General features: G+C 37.0%; 1 protein-coding gene across 1 annotated transcript in view; it reads left to right on the plus strand.

The window, feature by feature from the left end:
* The first annotated feature begins 812 nt into the window (after positions 1–812).
* The window catches only part of TMPRSS2 (transmembrane serine protease 2), a 99,173-nt gene continuing 75,590 nt past the window's right edge, over positions 813–24,395 (plus strand). The window contains exons 1-2 of the mRNA XM_020976261.1: positions 813–911; positions 1,543–1,643. The gene's annotated coding sequence lies outside the window, so the exon portion shown is untranslated. The remainder of the gene's footprint in view (positions 912–1,542; positions 1,644–24,395) is intronic.

The raw sequence follows: 24,395 nt of genomic DNA on the forward strand, positions 1-24,395 counted from the left end.
CACTGAATTGGGGGCTCTTCTTGAGATCAACTGCCAATAAGGAGGTTGCCTCATTATTCCCAAAGTGCCAGAATCCTTCACAGTTTAGTCACATGGCCAGAGGGAAGTGTCCATAGACTTCCTTATCCCTAAAACGTGCAAGCTATCTCTGATTGCAAATGTAGTTATCCACAAGGAAGGGCAGCTCTGCTTGTGTCCTGTTGCAGTTATACAACAAAACCTTACATGACTTTGGCTAAATTACTGGACCTGTTTTCTCATTTGTAATATAAGGGGGAGGGGGTTTCCAATTAGATGATAATGGTCAAGTTAAAACTCATATTAACCCAAGGCTCACAAGTCTGAAACCTAAACGAACTTGAAGCACTAGGTCCTAGACTGGCTATGTAACTCTAGCAATTTTCGTTCAAATGGTTAAGGTGAAATTACTGCTCATCAGCACTTCCAAAAGTGCAGTTAGGGGAACTGAGGTAGAAGATGGTGAGTGGTTTCCTTTGGCCTCAGACAGGTAGCCCTAATTAATTCAGGGGTAGTGTCTGTCCTCAGGTAAGGAAACCCTACAAAGTCACAAGACTTTCATCGGAGAAACGGCTCCATCATCTGCTTTCTTGCTGTTCTCCTTTATAACTTACTGGCCTGTCCCAAGAACAGTAAAACAGCTGCCCCGGGCTGCAGTGCCCAGGTCCTAGGATCTTCTCAGGTCATTCCTGAGTGTCTGAAGCTATGTGAGGCTGGGCGCCACCTATCAGGTGAAAGAACCAGTGGGCTGGGAGCCTAGAAAAGAGGAAGAAAGGCTGGCGAAGAGGCGGAGGAGGAAGTAGCCTGAGGGCTCCCGGAGCCGCGGTAGCTGTGCGAGTTCACCTGTGCTTTGTTGGGGAGGAGTCGGGCATAGCGTTCTGTCCGCACAGCAGGTAAGTGATACCTGGGGGAGAAAATAAAAAGAAAAATAAATCTGTCTGTCCTGGCAGTGGGGATCGAGGGCACAATCTGAGAGGCTGGTTTGTCGGTTTATTTGGATGTCCTATGCTAGGTTGGGCTGGAGGCTATTCGAGGAGAGTGTGGCTGGGTTGAGGGGTACTGGTTCCCGTATAACAAACCCAATGCTCCTTCCAAAGCACGTATATATAGAATAGAAATGACTTAAAAACCCGAAATAATTACGGATTTTGGACGAATAGGTGAGAAGGGGTAGGAGCCAGTGGATCGCTTCTGATCAAATGTGGTAGTTACTAGTTAAACTTACCCAACTAGCCCTGGACACGGGGTGCGCAGGCTTTGGCTCTCTCGGTTTTTAGCCCTTAAGGGAAGCTTTTCTATACATAGTTCTTCTGGGGAGGGAGTGGGTGAAGGGACCTTATCTTTTTAAATGCTAAATTGGTAGGTGGAGGAAGCCCAAATGAAATCATACATGAAGCCAGCGTCTTTTGGCTCAGGAAAGACTTTGGCTCTGGCTACCTAGACAATTTGTAAGAGAAAGAGACTTACTTCCTGGTGATTGTGGACTCTGGTGGGTATATTTACTCTTTTCTCCCCCCCCCCCAGATACCTCTGGATTAGCACCGAGGGTGAGAACTAGATTTTCTGGCTGAGCTGGTTATTTCTTTGTGGAAAATCCCAGTAGGCAAAGATGACATGGACGTTACGTGAGTAACTTCTACTTTTTAGTTAATACTAAGTTTATAGGTCATTTAGCAACTTGTTTGATGCTATCAGAGCTATGGTTGGATGGAGAGGGTGAGGGATCTTGTGAAATGTGTGACCTCATGGTTTGAATGGACCACTTTTGGCTCTTTAATTCTAGGACTAAATAGAAATAGTCTGTGTAATTGTCCTTTGTAGGACAATTTGTCTTTTGGGGCTAAGTATGAAGATGATTGGGGATGGTGGTGGAAATAACTCAAAGGATATGCTTTTGGCTCAACAGAACAATTTGAGTCTCTAGGTTCATTTTAAATTCTGAGGGAGCCTTTTAGAGGTGTTTAGTTACTTGATCAAATCAGAGAAAAGGATAGACTGCCAATAAACTAATCTTTAGTTAGAGGAATGCCATTTATTTCAATATGTGTTTTGTCTCAGTTTTTTTTTAACCTTTGAAACTTAGCCCCTTGAAAGGGGGGGTCAGATTGTCACTCCAAAGGGGGAGAAGAATGTTGGTGTAGCAGCATTTTGTGGATTATAAACCTCTCTCCTTTGAAGAGAAACCTCAATAGCTATATTTCTGCTCTAGTTTGACTGCAGACACTTAAATTTGATTTTCCACAGGAATAATGTAGCAATAGTGGAATTACCACTAAACATGAGACATGAACACCCTGCTCAAAAAGTGCTTCTGAAGATTATTTTTCTAAACATCAAAGTTTTGAAACTATATAAATCTGTCAGGAACATTGCAAACTGTATTGGTAAAATGCTTATTTGTTTCTGGGGCTGACATCAGTTACTCTTTGCACTGGGACATAGACAAAGCTTTTGGGAGGCTAGTGTGTGTATGCATGTGTATTTGTCCTCCCGCCCTCTACTCAAAACAATGAAACACTCCCCTGTCCCCTTTTCTGGCCTTCCCTAGGACTATTTCTTGTTCTTCTAGAAGGGTCTAGAAAAATGACATTCCTGCAATGGTTTCATAGCCTCTATAGAACAGGAATAGAAGGAAGTAAGGAAATATGTATTTAATCACCTACTTACCATATGCCAAGCTTTGTGCTAAGGGCTTTACAAATATTGTCTCATTTCATCCTCATAACCCTGTGAGTTCAGCACTATTACCCCCATTTTACAGTTGAGCAACTTGAGGCAGACACATGTTAAGTGACTTGCCCAGGGTCACAACTGGGTCTGAAGCTAGATTTGAACTGGGGTCTTTCCTATTTAGCGCACTAGCACTACGGGCTACTTTTAAAGGTCTGACAGGAATCCAAGTGAATTGTTTTGAATAGAAATGATGAAATGGACCTTGAGTGAAATGACTCACTTTTATGTATTTATTTAATACAGACCTATGATTTTAATGATATTTGGACCTCTAGGTGAGGAACTTCCTGTACATAGGCAGATCTGTTATTTCTTTAGCTTGTAATCTTAAGAGTTGCCTAAGGGTACTGGGAAGTTAAGTGTTTTCCCCAGTGTCACATAGTAAGCCTGAAGTGGAATTTGAACCTTGTATACTTACCATTTCTTTCTTGAAGGTCAGGCTTCTGGGGATAATCTTGAATTCTCCTTCAGCCTTTCATTTCCAAAGACACTATTCCCACTGCACTTCATGAAGTATTTTTTTTAATAGGTAAGATCATGTTAAAATGGTTATGGCAGCCTTGGAGGGAGGGACATTGATAAAAGAGCTGGGCTGTGTCTGTGTGGTGTTGACAGGTTAGGAGCTTCTAATAGATGTTCAAAAGCACTCTATGCTCACTAAGTAGCTACTATACAAGATTAAGTCTCTAGAGTTGCAAGGGACCACAGAATCCATCTGGTCCAATCCCCAGTCCTTTAATTTATAAGGGAACTGAGGCTAAGGAGATTAAGTGACTTGCCTAAGACCACCAGGATAGTAGGCATTAGAATTTTCTAATTCTAGTTTTGCTGAAAAAATGTGGAGAAAAGTTGTGGGAAATACTGATTGGTGGGAAGTACCAAAGCCATCTTCTTTTTGTGGTCTTTCTCCTCAGTTCCCCCATTCTGGCTGAATCTGAATAGAGAGGTTAGTCATTGTGTTTCCAGTGCTTGTGGGGCACCTTGTCTATTTGATAGTACAAATTACTTTTTTAGTCTCATCCTTGAACTGTTATCAATAATGATAATAAGCAAGAATTTAGTAGGCACTTAAAATATTTTCCCCCCAATTACATGTAAAGACAATTTTAAACATTTATTAAAAATTTGAGTTCCAAATTCTTTCTAGTTCCCTTCTTTCCATCCCTTCCTGAACTGTAAGCAATTTGATATAGATCATACACGTACAATCATGAAAAACGCATTTCCAATATTAGCCATGTTGTAAAAGAAAACACAGACCAAAAAATAAGAAAAATAAAATAAAAAAGTATGTTTCAATCTGCATTCAGACTCCATCGGTTCTTTCTCTGGATGTGGATAGCATTTTTCATCACCACTTCTTTGGAATTGTCTTGGGTCACTGTATTGCTGACAATAGTAGCAAAGTCATTCACAGTTGATCATCATACAATATTGCTGTTACTATGTATGATGTTCTTCTGACTCTGCTCATTTCACTTTGCATCAGTTCGTGTAAGTCTTTCCAGGTTTTTCTGAGAGCATCCTGCTTGTCATTTGTTGTAGTATAATAGCACAATCATATACCACAACTTGTTCACCCATTCCCCATTGATAGGCATCCCCAATTTCCAATTTTTTACCACCACAAAAAGAGCTGAATAGGTTCTTTTGTATCTCCTACAAGTTGGGCACATGAGCCCCTGACCCAAAGAGGTGAGGAAATGACATGTGACCTCAGAGATCAACTCAATAACATGAAATTTTACTAGATCCTTTTGAGGCTCCTTCTAGCTCTAATATTTTATACGAAGTGCTAAAACTTGGTAAGATTAAGGTAAGTTTTAATGACCAAGAAGCCAGAATGTAGGAAGTAACTTAAGGGGAAAGGATTATAGTATAGACTTGGCTTTTAATGTCAATTATTTAAAGTCAATCCCTGGTGATTAGATACAAATGTGAAATAAAAATGAGCTAAAGAAAAGTTTTTCATCACATAAACCAGGGTTTCTTAACCTTTTTGTGTGTGTTATAGACAGACCCCTTTGGCAGCCTAGTGAAGCTTTATGGACCAGTTCTTGTAATAATGTTTATTGCCTACATTCATAATTAAAGAAAATGCTAAAATTTTAGAGGTTAGTGAAAATAAAGATGTATTTTTTTCCAAGTTCATGGACCCAAGGGGTGATTCTGTTACATATTTCATGTTAACAACTGCTTTTCACCAGCTGCCTATAACATTCATACAAAAATTGGAATGTTTTTACTAGAAACTGAATTTGTGGTGAAGGGAAAGGGATAGGACATGATATTTCTATAAAACATTTTGTATTTCTTTATGACTTTTATTTGTCTCTCACAACAACTTGGATGAGTTGGTGGGAAAGGGGTTCTGAGAAGTTAATGAATTAAGTTGCCCGAGGCCATATAGGTGGGTGGTGGGGAGAGGCATAGAAAACTGGGGCCTTGGTCTTCTGACACCAGATTAAGTATTTGCTATGTTTCCCCCTAATTAATTAGAGTGGGGCATGGACAGTCTTTTTGATCCAAGCTCATATTTGTAGACTATTACTCTTCGAACACGAAAAGCTAACAGTGAAGAAGTTTGTTGTATTGGGCAACTTCAAGTCAATTTTGGTCGTGTTTGAGGACCCCACACAGGTACTGCTAGGGTTAAGCAGATGGTTATGGAATCCCGAATTAGACTTGTCCCAAACACAATTCATTCTCTTCTTACCTCCAACTCTCTCCTCTTTTGAACTACTTTTGAGAGTACTACTATTCTGCTTGTGACGGAGACTCACAGTATCATGTCATCTTTACCTCCCCATTTTCACCCCATATAGCCAATCCATTGCCAAATCTTGTCGTTTTTAGTTTCACAGCATTTGTCTTATAAGTTCTCTTTGCTTCAAAAAAAAAGGCAAAAGACAGTCCCTACTTATAATCTAAGGAGATTTTATAATCTAATTGAAAAGACAACATTTGAACAAAAGGACAAGGAAGCTACATACAGGGCAAATAGTAATTAATTAAAAGAAAGAAAGCACTAAAATAAAGAGGGGTTAGGGAAGGCTTCCTGTAGGAAGCGGGATTTTAGTTGGTGCTGGAAGGAACCCAGGGAGGTCAGTAGTCAGAGCAGAGGAGGGAGAGCCTTCCAGGAACTGGGGACAGCCAGAGAGAATGTTGTTTGTGGAAGAACATGGAGGTCAGTGTCACTAGATCAAAGAGTAGGATTTGGGGATGACAGGGGGCAACCTAGTTGAGGAGATGTGATCACTTAGAGGGACTAGCCTTAGTTAGGAGTAAGGCTACTTCATCATGTGAAATGGTGGTGAAGGATGAGAAAGTGGCAGAAAGCATCCCAGTGACAGGGGATGAGGAGAGAAGAAGATTTCATGGTGAATGGCCTCCATTTTTTTTTCTATGAAATATGACGCAAGGTTCTCAGCTGAGAAAATGGGGGAGAGAAGAGGGAGCAAAGGGAGATTTGAGTAGGTTTGAAAAGGTTTGGAGGCTCCACTGAGGAGAGTGAGGTAGTGAGTTATTAAGGATATAGGATTATTTTGCAGAAGTGAGGGCCTTGTTGAGATTATGTAATATAAATTTGTGATGAACTCAGAGTGGTTGTATGACTTTCTCCACCTTCATTCTGCAGCATGTATTTAGGAATAAGGAATAGTGGGTTCAATCTAACATTAAGGCATGGTTAGGTGTTATCAGCAATATGATAAGGGACCGATGATACGGGACAGGAGGGCAATGTAGAGTTGAGTTGGTTCACTAAGGAATCAGGATGGGATGAAGAGGAGAGAGTGGCTAGTTTTATTAATTATTTTTGTACAGATAATACCTTTCTTTTTTTCTTTTACTATATAGTAACTTTTAGTATAAGAACTTAGTACTCTTTCTTGCTAGCTCGAGTTATGTGGCTTATATAAGAGGACTGTAAGTGGATAGGATGTATGGCAGATGGTGGGGGGAAGATAGATGCTTGTGGCAGTTACAGATATGGGAAGAAGAGTAAATCTCTTTCCTTTGCCAGGGAAGATGTGGAAGTATCTTACTGTGTCATGATTACCACTCTCTGGCTTCACTGACACCCTACACATCCCTAGAACATTATTTTAATAAAAAAGATTTATAGTATTTTATTTTTCTAATTATATATAAAGACAATTTTTATTTTTGTTTAAAAATTTTGACTTCCAAATTTTCTCCCTCCCATGCCTCCTTTCTCCCTGTGACAATAAGCAATTTGATATTGAGTATATATGTGCAATCATGTAAAACATATTTCCATATTAGTTATGTTGTAAAAGAAGAAAGATGAAAAGAAAAAAAACATGAAAAAATGAAGTGAAAATAGTATGCTTTGATCTACATTCAAATTCCATCAGTTCTTTATCAGGGTGTGAATAGCATTTTTCCTCATGAGTCCTTTGGAATTGTCTTAGCTCAATGTATTGCTGGGAATAGCTAAGTCATTCATAGTTGATCATTATATAATGTTGCTGTTTCTGTGTACAGTGTCCTCCTGTTTCTGTTCACTTCAGTATGTATCAGTTCATGTAAGTCTTTCCAGGTTTTTTTGAAATCATCTTGCTCATTATTCCCCCCCCCGTTTCATAGTATTTTATTTTTTCCAATTACACGTGAAGGTAGTTTTCAACAATTCACTTTTATAAGATTTTGAGTTCTATTTTTTTTCTCCCTCCTTCCCTGCCTCCTTCCCCAATATGGCAAGCAATCTGATATAGGCCATACATGTACAATTATACTAAAAATTTCCACATTAGTCATATTGTGAAAGAAGAATCAGAACAAAAGGGAAAAAAAACCACGAGAAAGAAAGAACAAAATAAAAAGAGAAAATAGTATGTTTAGATCGCATTCAGACTTCACAGTTCTTTCTCTGGATGTGGATGCATTTTCCATCATGAGTCTTTTGGAATACTCTTAGATCATTGTATTGCTGAAAAGAGCTAAGTCTATAGAAGTTGATCATCTCACAAAGTTAATGTTACTGTGTACAATGTTCTCCTGCTTCTGCTCACTTCACTTAGTATTAGGACATGTAAGTCTTTCCAGGTTTTTCTGAAATCTGCCTGATCATTTCTTATAGAACAATAGTGTTCCATTACTTTCATATACCTCAACTTGTTCAGCCATTCCCCAGTTGTTGGACATCCCCTTAATTTCCAATTATTAGCCACCATGAAAAGGTGCTATAAATATTTTTGTACATGGGGATCCTTTTCCCTCTTTTGTGATCTCTTTGGGATACAGACATCCTTAGGAGTGGTATTGTTGGATCAAAGGGTATGCATAGTTTGATTGCCCTTTGTTATATCCAAATAGCTCTTATGAATGGCTGGATCAGTTCACAATTCCACCAACAATGCATTAGTGTCTTAATTTGCCCATATCCTCTCCAGCATTCATCATTTTCCTTTTCTGTCATATTAGCCAATTTATGAGGTGTGAGGTGGTACCTCAGAGTTGTTTTAATCTGCATTTCTCTGACCAATAGTGATTTAGAGCATTTTTTCATATATGACTATAGATAGCTTTGATTTCATTATCTGAAAACCACCTGTTCATATCTTTGACCATTTATCAACTGGGGAATTACTTGTATTCTTAGAAATTTGACTTAGTTCTCAATATATTTGAAATATGAGGCCTTTATCCAAAAAATTTGTTGTAAAGATTTCCCCCCAGCTTTCTGCTTTCCTTCTAATCTTGGTTGCATTGGTTTTGTTTGTGCAAAACCTTTTAATTTAATATAATCAAAATTATCCATTTTGCATTTCGTAATGTGCTTTATCTCTTGTTTGATCATAAATTCTTCCCTTCTCCATAGATCTGACATGTAAATCATTCTTTGCTTTCCTAATTTGCTTATGGTATCACTCTTTATGTATAAATCATTATACCTATTTTGAGCTTATCTTGCTAAATGGTGTAAAATGTTTGTCTATACCTAGTGTTATAAAAGCCCGAGACTCAATTTGGAATTCAGCCTGATACTGGGCTCGGTGAATTCCCCAAACAAGACTTAACTGCGTAATTATGAAATCACAATTTTTAAGTGAAAGAAGAGATATCTTTATTGACGATTCTCATGACAAACGGCTGTATAGATTCCTTCATGGAACTCACACACCAATATAGAAGTAGAACAAGTGGTTATATATGATTCCTTGGCTTTAACCCCCAACTTGTCCCAACATTCCTGCACATTCCTTATACCATCTATGTTTACAGTACAATATCTATTATTTCTGTAGAACCTGTGAAAACCAATCTCTTCTGTTTGCACATTTTGTGTAAACCAATAAACCAATAAAATAATAAAAAACCAAATCAATAAACCAATAAATCAGTTGATAAATTGAAACCAAACTGTTAGTATCTCTCACACTAGTTTCTGCCAAACTATTTTTCAATTTTCTCAGAAGTTTTTTTTTTAATCAAATAATGAGTTCTTATCCCAGAAACTGGAGTCTTTGGGTTTATCAAACAGTAGATTGCTGTAGTCATTTACTAATGTGTGTTGTGTACCTAATCTGTTCTACTGATCCATGTTTCTTAGCCAGTACCAGATAATTTTGGTAACTGCTGCTTTATGATATCATTTTTAGATCTGGTACAGCCAGGCCATTTCCTTTACATTTCCCCCCTATTAATTCTCTTGATATTCTTGACCTTTTGTTCTTCCAGATGATTTTGTTATTTTTTTTTCTAGCTCTATAAAATACCTTTTTGGTAGTTTGATTGGTAGGGCACTGAAATATTAAATTAATTTAGGCAGAATCATCAGTTTTATTACATTAACTCAGTTATATTATATTAGCTCAGTTTATAATATCAGCTCAATATATATTATATTATCATTAGCTCATGAGCAATTGCTATTTTTCCAGTTGTTTAGATGTGACTTTATTTGTGTGAAAAGTGTTTTATGATTGTGTTCATATAGTTCTTGCATTTGTTTTGGTGGGTAGACTGCCAAATATTTTATATTGTTTACAGTGGTGATAATGGGCCTCTTTGTTTCTCCTCTGATCTTATTGGGAAAACTTATCCCCATTACAGATCATGCTTGCTGATGGTTTTAGCTAGATACTGCTTATCCTTTTAAGGAAAGTTCCCTTTATTCCTATGCTCTCCTGTGTTTTTAATAGAAATGGGTGCTACATTTTTGTCAAACTTTTTCTGCATCTAGTGAGAAAATCGTGATTTTTGTTGGTTTTGTTATTGATATGGTCAATTATGCTGATAGCTTTCCTAATATTTGTTGGTATGAATCCCACCTAGTCATAGTATATTATCCTGGTGATAATTGCTATAATCTCATTAATAATATTTGGTCTATAATTTTCTTTCTCCATTTTGGCTCTTTCTGGTTTAGATATCAGCACCAAATTTGTGTCATAAAAGGACTTTGGTAGAACTCTTTCTTTGCCTATTTTCCCAAATAGCCTATATGGTATTGGAATTAATTGTTCTTTAAATGTTTGATAGAATTCATTGTAAATCCATCTGGCCTTGGGGTTTTTTTCTTAGGAAGTACATTGATGGCTTCTTCAATTTCTTTCCCTAAAATGGGGTTAAGTATTCCATTTACTCCTTTGTTAATCTGGGCAATTTTTTAAAACATTCATCTATTTCATTTAGATTGTCAGATTTACTGGCATAAAGTTGTACAAAATAGCTCTTAATTATTGCTTTAATTTCTTCTTCATTGGTGGTGAATTCACCCTTTTCATTTTTGATACTGGTAATTAGTTTTCTTTTAATCAAAGTAACCAAATATTTGTCCATTTTTTAAAAAATAAAACTAGCTCTTTTATTTATTCAATAGTTTTCTTTGTTTTATTAATCTTTTATTTTCAGGATTTCTAATTTGGTGTTTAATTGGGGATTTTTAATTTGTTCTTTTTCTAGCTTTTTTAGTTCCATGCTCAATTTATTGAACTTCTCTTTCTCTATTTTATTGATCTAAGAATTTTGAGAAATAAATTTTCCCCTAAGTACTTTTGGCTGTATCCTGTAAATTTTGGTATGTTGCCTAATTGTTGTCATTCTCTTTAATGTAATTATTGAATGTTTCTATGATTTGTTGTTTGACATACTCATTCTTTAGGATTAGATTATTTAATTTCCAATTAATTTTTAAGCTATATTTCTGTGTCCCTTTATTAAATATAATTTTTATTGCATATTGATCTAAAAAATATGCATTCAATATTTCTGCCTTTCTGTATTTTATTGTGATTTTTTTTTATGCCTTAATACATGGTCTGTTTTTGTGTAGGTGCTATATACTGCTGAGAAAAAAATATATTCCTTTCTATCCACATTGATTTTTTCCAGAGGTCTATGAAATCAAAATTTCCTAGAACTCTATTCACCTCATTAACTTCTTCTTGTTTTGTGGTTAGATTTACTCTTTTTCTGAGAGGATAAGATTGATGTCCCCCACTAGTATATTTTTACTATTTCCTCCTATAATTCACTTAACTTCTTCTTTAGAAATTTGGATGTTATATCATTTGGTACGTGTATGTTTAGTATTGATATTATTTCTTTGTCTATGGTACCTTTTAGCAAGATATAGTTTCTCCTTCCTTGTCTCTTTTAATTAGATCTTTCTGATTTTCCTCTGTCTGAGGTCATAATTACTACCCCTGCTTTTTTTTTTGACTTTAGCTGAAGCATGATAGATTCTAATCCAGCCTTTTGCTTTTTACTCTATGTGTGTCTCTCTGCTTTAAGTGAAGTTTTTTTTTTGTAAACAATATATTACAGGATTCTTGTTTCTGATCCACTCTTCTATTTGCTTCCATTTTATGGGACAGTTCATCCCATCCACAGTTAGGATTACTGTGTATTTTCTACCATCTTATTTTTTCTCACTTATGCTTTTCTTTCTCTCTTTCACCCTATCCCTCCTCAACACTGACTTATGCTTCTGCACAACTGACTCCCTCAGTCTGCCCTCTCTTCCATCAGCCTCCCTTTTTTCTTTTCCCCTTTCTCTCTTTCTTCCCTAAAGGATAAGATAGATTTCTGTCCCCAAATGAGTGTGTATGTTATTTTCTCTGTGAGCCTATTCTGATGAGAGTAAGGTTCAAACAATGCTCACCCCCCTTTCTTCTATCCATGTCCTTTAATAGGTCTTTTTGCACCTCTTTGGATAATATAATTTACCCTATTCTGCCTCCCCCTTCCCTCTTCTCCCAGTACAATTCTTTTTTTCACCCCTTAATTTTTTTTTATATCATCACATCAAAGTCAACTATACCCACACCCTCTATCTATGTATTCTCCTTCTTACTGCCTAGTAGAGATAGAGTTGAGTTATATTTATGATCTCATGTAGGGATGTAAATAGTTTAACCTTATTGAATAACTTTTTTTTTAATCTTTCCTGTTTACCTTTTTATACTTCTCTTGAGTCTTGTATTTTTTCTGTTGAATTTTCTGTTTAGCTCTGGTGTTTTCATCAGGAAAGTTTGAAAGTTCTCTATTTCATTGAATGTCTTTTTTTCCACCTGAAAGATTATGCTCAGTTTTTCTGGGTAATTGATTCTTGATTGTAATCCCTCAAGCCCTCTGATCCTTTAACACAGAAGCTGCTAATTCTTGACTGTGGCTCCTTGACGTATGAATTGTTTCTTTCTGACTGCTTGCAGTATTTTCTCCTTGACCTGTGAGTTCTGGAATTTGGTTATAACATTCCTTCAAGTTTTCTTTTTTGGGATCTCTTTCAGGAGATGTTTGGTGGATTCTTTCAGTTACTATTTTTCCCTCTGATTCTAGGAAATCAGGGCAATTTTCCTTGATAATTTCTTGAAAGATGTTGTCCAGGCTCTTTTTGATCTTGTCTTTCATGTGGTCCAATAATTCTGAAGTTATTTCTCCTGCATGTATTTTCCGGGTCAGTTTTTTTCCCCAGTGAGATACTTCACGTTTCCTTGTTTTTTTTTCTTTCATCCTTTTGATTTTTTAAAAATTCTTAATTTCTCATAAAGTCATTAGCTTCCACTTGCCCAATTCTAATTTTTTTTTTTTTTGGCTAGGCAATGGGGTGAAGTGACTTGCCCAGGTCACAAAGGTAGTAAGTGTCAAGTGTCTGAGATCACATTTGAACTCAGGTCCTCCCGACTCCAGGGTCAGTGCTCTATCCTAGCTGCCCCCAAATTCTAATTTCTAATGAGTTATTTTTTTTTTCAGTGAGCTTTTTGTACCTCTTTTTCCATTTGACTAATTCTCCTTATTAAGGAGTTGTTTTCTTCAGTGAATTTTTGCACATTTTTTCCATATATTTTTGCTTCCTTTATCAAGCTGTTGACTCTTTTTTCATGATTCTCTTGCATAACTCTCATTTCTTTTCCCTATTTTTCCTTCTTCTCTCATTTGTTAAAATCCTTTTGAGCTCTTCCAAGGAACTTTTTGGGCTAGAGATCAATTCACAGTCCTCTTTGAGGCTTGGCATGTAGGCATTTGACATTGTTGTCCTTTTCTGAGTTTGTGTTTTGATCTTCCCTATTGCCATAATAGCTTTCTATGGTCAGGGCTTTTTTGTTTGCTTTTTGCTTATTTTCCAGTTTGTTTTGTGACTTTTAAAGTTGAGCTCTCCTCCTGGGTTACGCGGGCACTGTTCCAAGCTTCTTGTGGTAGGGTCCATGGGCATGGTCACTGACTTTCTGAGCCTGGGCCTCTGGGACTTATATTTTATTTTTAAATTTAAAAAAAATTATGTTTCTAAAACTTAAATATATAATAAGAAAAGAAAAAGAAGCATAATAAATGTAAAATAAGAAATAAAAAAATGTCCTGTGCACAGCAGAATGTAAGAGGATTCATAATATATAACAATACATTTCCATTTCAAGAAAGCCTATGTAGTAACTACTACATGTTGTGTTGAGCTCTATACAAATTTTTACTATTTTTTGTTCAGTTGCTTTCAGTCCTGTCAAACTTGTTGTGATCCCTTTTGGATCTTGGCAAAGATACTGGAGTGGGTTTACCATTTCTTTTTCCATCTCATCTTACTGATGAGGAAACTGAGGCAAACAAAACAGGGTTAAGTTTCTTGCCCAGGGTCACACAGCTAGTAAGTATTTAAGGCTGGATTTGAATTCAGGATGAGTCTTGCTGACTACAGGCCAAGTGTTCTATCTGCTGTAACATATATCTGCCCAATAACATACAAATAACTATGTACAGATAGGAAATAATCACAGAGAGAAGGCACTAGAATTAAGAGGGGTTGGGAAAGGCTTCCTGTAGAAGGCTGGATTGATCGTGGACTTGTCTTCTGGAGCCAAGAAGCACAAATTTTAATCCTTCGTAGAGCATATGACTATGTTTCAAATATGAACTATCACATTCCATTCCATGCCCACCCTCCCTTCCACCTTCAAGTCTTTCTATATTGTAGAATCTGATCCTCTTCTTCATTGCACTCTCCAGTTTGTGTTATTATTTTTCATAAAATGTGCCCAGGATTGAAAAGAATGCTCTCTAATGTGGCCATCATTTCCTGAGGTTTCTCTCACATGAAATGTTGGCAAGCCAAATTGCATTTTTTTTTTATTTTGGACCTGGGTAGAGACTTTATATTCCATTTGGATTTAACAGAATTTGGTAAACACTAGTTGTGTGCCTATTATGTATATGATACCATGCCTAATATGGGAAAGAAAGACATATAACTATCCCAAGGAGTTTTACATTTATTTGGCATTCTATACTATTATACTCATGTATGTTTGAGTATTCTGTGGTCTGGGTATCTGGAAATTTACTGGGTGTTCTTCCTCAGATACTCTGGCTAATGTAATTTATTCAAATTCAATTTAACAAACATTTGTTAAGTATCTGCTGTGTGACAGACACTGTGTTAGGCACTAGAAATAAAAACAAAAAGTACAACAGGCGTGGCCATTAAGGAGCTTGCATTACATTGGGCTGAAACCAGGCATATATAGACAAATACAATTTATATGCAAAATCAGTTCTAAATAATTACAGAGCTTAATTGGATTTCTAATTATTCAAAGTTCAGCTTCCTCTTAGTGATTTAATTTATTATTGCTTTAGTTATTCTGTAGATTTGGGGTATACTTTAGTTAAGGCTTCTGTTTTCAGGTATCAGTTGAATTTTTTTTTCTTATTCCAGAAAATTCTTGGGACCACTAATTTTGTCTTCTACCCCCAAAGATCATGATGGTTAATCTGGATTAACTTATTATTAATATTATCATATTTGTTATATCATGAGAATATTTGAATTAAGTTCAATTATACTGGAAATTGCTTTTTTGAAACCTGTTTTCTCCTTCTTTGATAGTTTATGGTATTAGTTAATTGGTTTGTTTGTTTTTTCCCCTCACAAATCTAGAACTAGAAGTGATCTCAGAGGCCATATAATCCCAGTTATGTTATGGACTAAGAAACTAAGGCCCAGGGAAGGGGAATAGTAAGCATCAGAAGTGGAATTTCAACAAAGATCCTCTGACCTTTATTTCTACTGTAACAGGCTTCACTTCTCTTAGTTACTTTTTTCTATTAGGAATCCTGACTAAACAGCAAAAGTAGATTTTAAATATTAATTAATTACACCTTTTAAGAGGCCATCAAACTTGGAAATTTGCCAATGAGATCAAATTTGTATTTCCTGAAATTTTATCCAAACATAGACCTAATGAGATACCTTAGAGCTTACAATTCTCCTTGAGTTAAGAGTGTCAGTTCTGGTAACAAATGACCAAAGAGTCACAGAGGTTTAGCAATCACTGTTAACTCCAAAAATGCCAAAGAGCTCACACAGGTTAAAAGTAAAAAGCTTTCTTTATTCCACTGGGGGAGAGAAATTAGACATGTATTGGGGTTTCCTCTAGTAGGAGACTAGAGGCAGTGGGGATAAACCTTGATTTATAAATTTGTGGCTAGATAAAGAATCAATGTAGTATAGCAACAGTGGTGAGGCACATCAGCAATAGTGAGGCAAGGTTGTGTAGTGACAAAAAGTCCATTCATAGCAGGGCTTCGTGTCTGGGCCTTCTGGTGCTTGCCCCAGCTCAAGTGCCATCAGTTCTGTGATTTAGTTGCAGCAATGTTCATCCAGAGGGTGAACACAAAGGATTGTTGTTATGCTGAGCTCAGGGCACAGCTTGCTTCCTGGGCCTTAGCTTTGGAAAAGGGTGTCTAAAAAGGCAGAGGTAGTCTTGGATCCTGACAAGAGAAATTGGATTAATTAGACTTATTTTCTGGCTTCTTTGACCTTGTAGGCATGACTTTAAAGCTATAACCCTCTTAGGTCTGGTTCTAGATTTGATGTTGCACACAGGTCACTGAATATTTAACAAAGGAGTTTTTACTGTGCTCAATCATAGTAAAGATATGCCATAAGAATATAATGGTACTGAGTTTCTATACATATAGCCCCTGTCATCTATCTGGAAACATGTCCGATAAGTTCGTCATCAGGCTATAGTGGCTTACCCACCAAGTCTGAGAGGCACTTTTTATTGACCCTAGGCTAGGAAGCTGTGTCAGGGTTTGTAGGGGTGGGGGAGGAGGAAGCTTCACCAGAGAAGCCCACCAGGAAAACTGGGTCTGAAGGAAGTTGTGTACGGGGAAGCTGTAGGGTAAAGGGAGATGAGTTAGGACATTGCTATTCTATCACATACCAACTCTTGGTGGCAAGGGCCTAATAAGCTTACCCTTTTTGTTACAGGTAGTTTGGAAAAGAGGAGAAAAGGGAAAACAAAACAAAACAAAACTAATGAAGGACTAAAAACCCAGAAAGCCTACGCCTTTAGTTTCTCCTTTAGAAAGACTAAGTCTCAAAGTCCCATAGTCTGGCCCATGTGATGGGAGATGTCACATCTTTGAGTTTACAGAGGGTTTCATAATGCAAAAGTGGTAATGATGAACTAGAACGGCACCAAGGACACCAGGGCTCCTGCATTGGCGTCATCTATAGTAAAGTAGCAAACCACCAAGGCTTTCCCTATACCACCACCCACTCAGGATTTCCTGGCCCACTTGCCAAAACTTCTCCTCCCTGAGACCTTCATCAGAGGAATGAAACAAAATCTTTGTTCCCTTAGAGGCCTTTGTGGAAGGGCTGACCCCTTCTTCCACAATGGCAAAGGGTTCTGCCTCACTCTCATCAAGTAATTGAGAATTATCACCAAGTCAACTAAGGAATCTCGTCTTTTCCACATAAATACGTATCCACCATAATTATATAGGAACAATTTCCCCTCATATATGCTATTAAAAAGCATGATACCTTCTAACAATACTACCACTTGGTCCCCCAAGCTTTTCTGGGAAGGATTTCTTTGAACCATCCCTCAGAAAAGGAGCTCTGACAGTTGAGGGGAATCTGCACTACTCTTCCAGGGTATAGGGAGCTGAGAGAAGAACCTTGAGTCTGAGGAAGGGTCCAAGAGGATCAGCCAGAATGATGTCCAAAAACAGTCCATTCTTGTTGAGTAAATCTTCCTGAAAACTGGATCCAAGCAAAAGAGCCTTTTCCCTTTGCAGGGTAGCACAGATTTGTCACAGACAAGGCTTCTGGGAGGTTGGACACCTGACCTCCTTGGTCAGATGTGTAATTCTGCAGCTGTTCATCAATAGGGGCAACCTTCTTATCTTGAGATGAGAGGGTGGGTTGACTTTATTTATTTATTTATTTTTGCCAGTTTGGCCAAGTTGAGGCCTGCTTGGGTCAGGTGTAAGTGAGAGGGATGTTGTAGTCCTGTGACCAGCACAGCATGGTTTCACCACCTAACTGTCCAAAATGACACTGGACTCATTCTCCAACCTCTTTTTGTAAACAGCTCCAATCTAGTTTTTTTTTTTTAGCATATGTTTCTGATGGGTGCTGACACGACCCATAAAGAACTGTATGCAGTGGGAGGAATTCACATCAGCAAAATAGTGTTATGAAATGTAAACTAGATAATTTTTATTATATTAAATTAAAAAGGTTTTACACAAACAAAACCAATGCAACCAAGATTAGAGGGAAAATAGGACGCTGGAAAACAATTTTTAGTACATTAGTGTTCCAATTTTCCCATATCCTCTTCAACATTTATAATTTTCCTTTTCTGTTATATTAGCCATTCTCATAAGTGTGAGGTGTTATCGCAGAATTGCTTTAAAGTGTATTTTTCAAATCAAAAGTGATTTAGAGTATTTCTTCATATGACATGGTATACAAAGAAAAGGTCGAAATGGGTACGTGATTTAGATATAAAAGGGTGATACTGTAAAAAACTTAATAAAAATCAAATTAGGTAATGTTTTGTGTATCATTGTTTCTTCATAAAACCAGCTCCTAGTTTTATTTACTTAATAATAATTTTGTTACTTTCAGTTTTATTATTCTCACCTTTGGTTTTCAGAATTTCCAATTTGGTGCTCAATTGAGAATTTTTAATTTGTTCTTTTTCTATTTTTTTTAAATCACATTCCCAATTCATTGATCTTTCTCTATTTTATTGATGTAAGAATTTAGAGAAATAAATTTCCCCCTAAATACAGCTTTGGCTGTATCCTGTACATTTTTGGTATGTTGTGTAATTGTTGTCATTCTATTCTATTGTAATTGTTGATTTTTATGATTTGTTTTTTGATGCACTTATTCCTTAGGATTAGATTTTTTAGTTCGCAATTAATTTTTAATCTATCTTTCCAGTTCCTTTTGATGAATGTAATTTTTATGCATTCTGATCTGAATAGGATGAATTTAATATTTCTGCCTTTCTACATTTGATTTTGAAGTTTTTATGCCCTAATACAGGGTTAGTTTTTGTGTAGGTGTCATGTACTGCTGAAAAAAAAAGACACATTCTATTCTATTTCAGTTCAGTCTATTTCCATCCAAAGGTCTGTCATAATTCACCTCCTTAGTTTCTTATTTATTTTTGTTGGCTTTATCATGTTCTTAAAGGGGACAGTTGGGGTCCCTCACTAGTATAGTTTTGCTGTCAATTTCCTCTTGTGTTTCACATATCTTTTTTTTAAAAGAATTTGGATACTATATTACTTGGTGCATATATGTTTCTATTGATATTACTACTTGTCAACAATACCTTTTAGCAAGATGTAGTTTCTGCTGTTTTCCTGGGGCTTAGAAGCACCTTCTCTCTGTTTCATTAAGAAGCTTTCCATATATCTCTAGAAAAAAATCTTTGCCATAGGGTACCATGGTCTCATATCTGGCCATTCTTTCACCCCATTCTGTATATTTGCATCACCCTTTCTCTACTTCAGTCATGATGTAAGCCAAAATGCAGACTCGTCACATTAATTCACTATGCCAGTTGTAATGGATAAACCTGACTCTGGCCAGTAACCTCTTCATTTTAGGTTTGGTATTTGAATGAAATGAGAAAGTGTTCTGGAAAATGTCATATTCTTTAATATGACCCATCAATACCACTGCTAGTTATATACCTGACAGAGATAAAAGAATTAAAGAACCTATATGTGCTAAAATAATTATGACAACTCCTTTTGGTGTAGAAATGAGCTGGAAACAAAGTGTCAACAAATTGGAGAATGGCTGAACCATGTTATATGGATATAATGGAACATTAGTTTCATAAAAAAAGATGAAATGGGTAGAATCAGAGCAACTCTGGAAGACTTGTATTAACTGATGTAGAATAGAATGTGTAGAACTAGGAGAACAATTTATGCAATCACTACAGTATTGTAGAGGAAAAACCACTTTCAAGGACAACTCTTGTTTAATATAGTGACCAGTCACAAATGCAGAAGACTAACAATAAAGCAAGCTTTTGGTAGAGAACTGGTATACTACAGGTACAGAAAAAATAAAGTACCTGACCTCTTCTTCAGTTGAATGTATAAATATTCTTTAGGACATGTATCTTATTTTTTAACATTTCAATTTATTATTTTTTACATTCTGTTCTTTTAAAATTTTGAATTCTAAACTCTCTACCTTCCTCCTTCCTTACCCACTGAGAAGGCAAGCAATATGATATCAGTTATACAAATGAAATCATGCAAGACATTTCCATATTAGCATCACCTGCTTGATGTCATGGTCCTTTTTGAGAATGGAGGACAAACAATAACCTTGTGAATAATAGAAGCTGCCTCACTGGGAACCCAAATGGAACTGGCCAGTTGGGCAATACAGTTCTCTCTCCCATCCTTCCTTCCTCTCCTCCTCCCTCCCATCCTCTCCCCTCCCCTCCTTTCTTGGGGTTACTGGCTACATACCTTTCTTAAGGACCATGCCTTATACCCAAATCATTCTGGCTGTCACTGAGTGCCCAACAATAGGTCCCAGGCCAAACTCCACTTCTTCATTGTTTCTGCCTGATTGACTGAGAGTGAATGTAAATAGGGATTGTTTCTGTTTTACCCAGAACCCCTGAGAGTCTTCCCCTCCCAGTTTGACTTTTTTAATTTTGACTAGGTTAAAGAGGCCGTTCTTTGCCTCTTTTTTTTTTAACCTAGCCTTAATCACTGAATGGGTGTTGCTTCAGTCAAACTGAGACCTGCAAAAGACCTTAGCTTTAAAAAGCCAAGGTCTTCCACTGTATCTGGGGCCATCTCCAGTTGTTCTGATGTGTATTTTGCCACTAGACCCAGATGGCTCCAGAGGAGAAAGTGAGGCTGGTGACTTTGCACAGCCCTCCCTCACTTAAATCCAATTTACTTGCATGTCATAACATCACCTCCCAGATGTCATGGTCTTCTTCCAGAAAAAAAGGACAAACAACAAACAAGCTGTTATTGTGTGCAGTGATCTCCCGGTTCTTTTCACTTCACTTTGTATCAGTTCATATAGCTCTTGCTATGTTTTCTTGAAACCCCTTCTCCCCCCCATTTCTTATAGCACAATAGCACTCCATTACAATCATATGCCACAACTTGTTCAGCCATTCTGCAATTGATGAGCATCCCCTTAATTTCCAGTTCTTTGTCATCCAAAAAAGAGCTGCTACAAATATTTTTGTACATATAGATATAATATTTCCCTTTTCTTTGAACTTTTGACAGACCTAGTATTGGTATTGCACAGTTTTATAGCCCTTTGTTCTCCAGAATGGTTGGATCAGTTCACTACTCTACCAGCAGTTCATTAGCATACCTATTTTCCCCTTATTCATCTCTAGCATTTGTCATTTGTGACAGGTGTGAAGTGATCCCTCAGAGTTGTTTTAATTTGCATTTTTCTAATCAGTAGTTATTCAGAGCATTTAAAAAAATTTTTTTGAGGCAAATGGGGTTTAGCGACTTGGTCGTACAGCTAATAAGTGTCTGAGGCTAGATTTGAACTTGGGTCCTTCTGACTCTGGGGCCGATGTTCTATCCACTGCAACACCTAGCTGCCCCTACAGCATTTTTTATATGCCTATAGATAGCTTTGATTTCTTCTGAAAACTGCACATTTATATCCTTTGACCACTTATCAATTGGAGAATTGCTCATATTTTTTGTAAAATTGACTCAGTTCTATACTCAGTATATATTTGAGAAATGAGGCCTATATCAGAGAAACTTGCTGTACATAACTGTCTATGATATCTTTTAGCATAATGGAGTTTCCCTGATTATGTGTTTTAATTAGGTATGCTTTTGCTTTTGCTTTATCATGATTACTATCTCTGACTTTTTCACTTTAGCTGAAGCCTAGTAGATTTGCTCTAGCTCTTTAACTCTGCATGTGTCTTGTTTCAAGTTGCCTCTTCTAAACAACATAGTATTTGATTCTGATTTTTAATCCAGTCTGCTCTCTGTTTCCCTTTTAGGGTGGCCTCATCACATTCATGTTCAGAGTTAGGACTACTGTATATTTTTGTCTATTCCATTTTCTTCTGTATCTTCCTCTCCTTTTCTTCTGTTCCTCTGCAAAAGTCTATTTTATGTCTAACTATTGCTTCCCTTAATCTGCATTCTCTTTTACTGTCCTCTCCTTTCTCTTACTTCCTTCCCCTCCTATTTTCCTAATGGATAAATTACATTTCTGTATACAACTGAGTGTGTATATAGATTCTTCCCTCTTTGAACAAATTTTGATGAGAGCGAGGTTCATGCATTGCCTGCCACCTCCAACATTTCCCCCTCCACTATAAAACTTCTTCCTTGCTTGCCTCTTTTATGTGAGAAAAATTTCCCCATTCTCTCTGTCTCTTTCTCCTTCCACTGCATCCCTCTTTCTCACCCCATTGCCTTATTTTTGACATTATTCCAATGTAATTAACTGATTCCCATGCCCTTTGTCTATTAAACTTCTTCTAACTATTTTAATAATGATAAAATTCTCAGGAGTTACTGTATCATCTTCCCAGAATGGGACATAAAGAGTTTAACTTTGAACCCCCTGTGATTACTCTTTCATGTTTACCTTCTTATGCTTCTCTTGAATCTTCTTTTTGAATGTTAAATTTTCTATTCAGTTCTGGCCTTTGCTTCAGGGATGCTTAAAAGTCCTTTATTTGATTTAATATCCATTTTTTTCCCCATGAAGGATTATACTCAGTTTTGCTAAGTAGGTGATTCTTGGTTGTAATCCTAGCTCCTTTGCTCTCTGGAATATAATATTCCAAACCTTTAATGTGGAAATAGCTAAATCTTTTGTGATCTTGACTGTGGCTCCACAACATTTGAATTGTTTCTTTCTGCCTATTTGAAATATTTTCTCTTTGATCTAGGAGCTTTGGAATTTGGTTGTAATGTTCCTGGGAGTTTTCATTTTGGGATGATTTTTTTAGGAGGAGATTGGATTCTTTCAATTTCTATTTTATTCTCTTGATTTAAGATATCAGGGCAGATTTCCTTGGTAATTTTGATTTTTTTTTTGATCATGGCTCATAGCTAATCCAATAATTCTTAAATTATCTCTCCTTAATCTATTTTCCAGGTCATTTGTTTTCCTAATGAGATGTTTTACATTACATTTTTCTATTTTTTTATTCTTTTGGCATTGTTTCATTGTTTTTTGATGTCTCATGGAATTTTTAGCTTTCACTTGCTCAACTCTAATTTTTAAGGTATTATTTTCTTCACTGAATTTTTGTATCGCCTTTTCCAGTTGGATAATTCTGCTTTTTAAAGTAGATTTTTCAGTGGATTTTTATGCAACTTTTAGCCATTTGACCTATTCTGTTTATATATATATTCTCTTCCAGGACTTCTTGTTGAATTTGGGTCCAATTAGCATTTTTCTTTGAAGCTTTTTTAGGTAGCTGTTTTATGTTGTCTTCTTCTGAGTTTATGTCTTGGTCTTCCCTGCCACTGTAGTAGCTTTTTATGGTCATTTTTTGGTCATTGTTTTCTCATTTTCCCCAGGATATTTCTTTCTTTCTTTCTTTCTTTCTTTCTTTCTTTCTTTCTTTCTTTCTTTCTTTCTTTCTTTCTTTCAACTTAGGCAATCAGTGTTAAGGTCACACAGCTAGTGAGTATCATGTATCTGAGGTCAGATTTGAACTCAGGTCCCGCTGATTCCAAGGCTGGAGCTCTATCCACTGGGCCACCTTGCTTCTCCACCCAGGCTATTTCTTGACTTTGAACTTTATATTCAAGTTAAGCTTTGCTCTCCTGTGGTTGGAGAAGCACTGTGTTAAGCTTAAGGTTTTTTCATGCTGCTGTTTTCAGAACAGTTTGGGGGGATCTGCAAGTTTTGATGCTTCCAAGGTGATATGATCCTGAGAGAGATGTGGTCACTGCTGTCCTGGTCTACACTCTGGTCTTTACCCAGGAAGGGCCCTGGTCCACTGCAGCCACAGGCAGTAGCTCTCCTCTTTGCTTTGGAATTGTGCCCAGGGCCCCTGCTCACTTGTGACTTACCACCAGCTCTCCTCTCCACCTTGGAATTGTGACCCAGAACTGTGTATGTAAAATAGAGTTGCCAATCAGCATGAGCTGTGCCCAGGGCCAGCAAAGGATCCCTTATAATTTCTTCCTGATCAGTTTTCCAACCCCCTTACCATCTCTGGGCTGAGAGCTCCTGAAGCTATGGCTTCTGCGGCTGCTAATGCCCTTGCTGTGGGAGTGGGCTCCAGACATGCCTACACCCTGGTGATACAGACTTTTCCTGCTGAGCTCTTAAGTTTTCTTACGCCATGAAAATGTCTCGCCCCAATCTTTTGCTGACTATGCCTCTCCAAAATTTGATTTAAAGCATTATTTTAGTGTTGTTTGGAGGGGTGTGTTGGGAAAGTTCAGCTGAATGACTGCCTCTGATCTGCTATCTTGGTTCCACAGATTAGTTACGTATCTTTAAAAAAACAATTTTAATGGCTTTAGTAACATGGGTGGGTTGAATTCTCCAGAAATGAATAAACAGGATTGATGAGGTGGAAAAAACCTGCCCTTGGAATGAGGAGGGTTTAGTTCTAGTCAGAAACTCTGCAACCAACTTAGCGTGTGACTTTGAGCAAGATGCTTAATATCTTTGGATCTCAATTTCCTCATGTAATAATTGATGAGATTGGACATTTAAGATCCCTTCTGGCTCTAAAATTCTGTGGGAAGAGATGAACTTCTGGTATTTGTTGGGGGTGGGGACAGAAGAATGAAGAAGATTGATGTCAGTAGCAATTGTTTTTTTTTTCTTCCAAATTTAAGTAAGTTAATGAAGT

Source organism: Phascolarctos cinereus, unplaced genomic scaffold (assembly GCF_003287225.1).
Source record: "Phascolarctos cinereus isolate Bilbo 61053 unplaced genomic scaffold, phaCin_HiC Scaffold_726;HRSCAF=1367, whole genome shotgun sequence".
NCBI lineage: Eukaryota > Metazoa > Chordata > Mammalia > Diprotodontia > Phascolarctidae > Phascolarctos > Phascolarctos cinereus.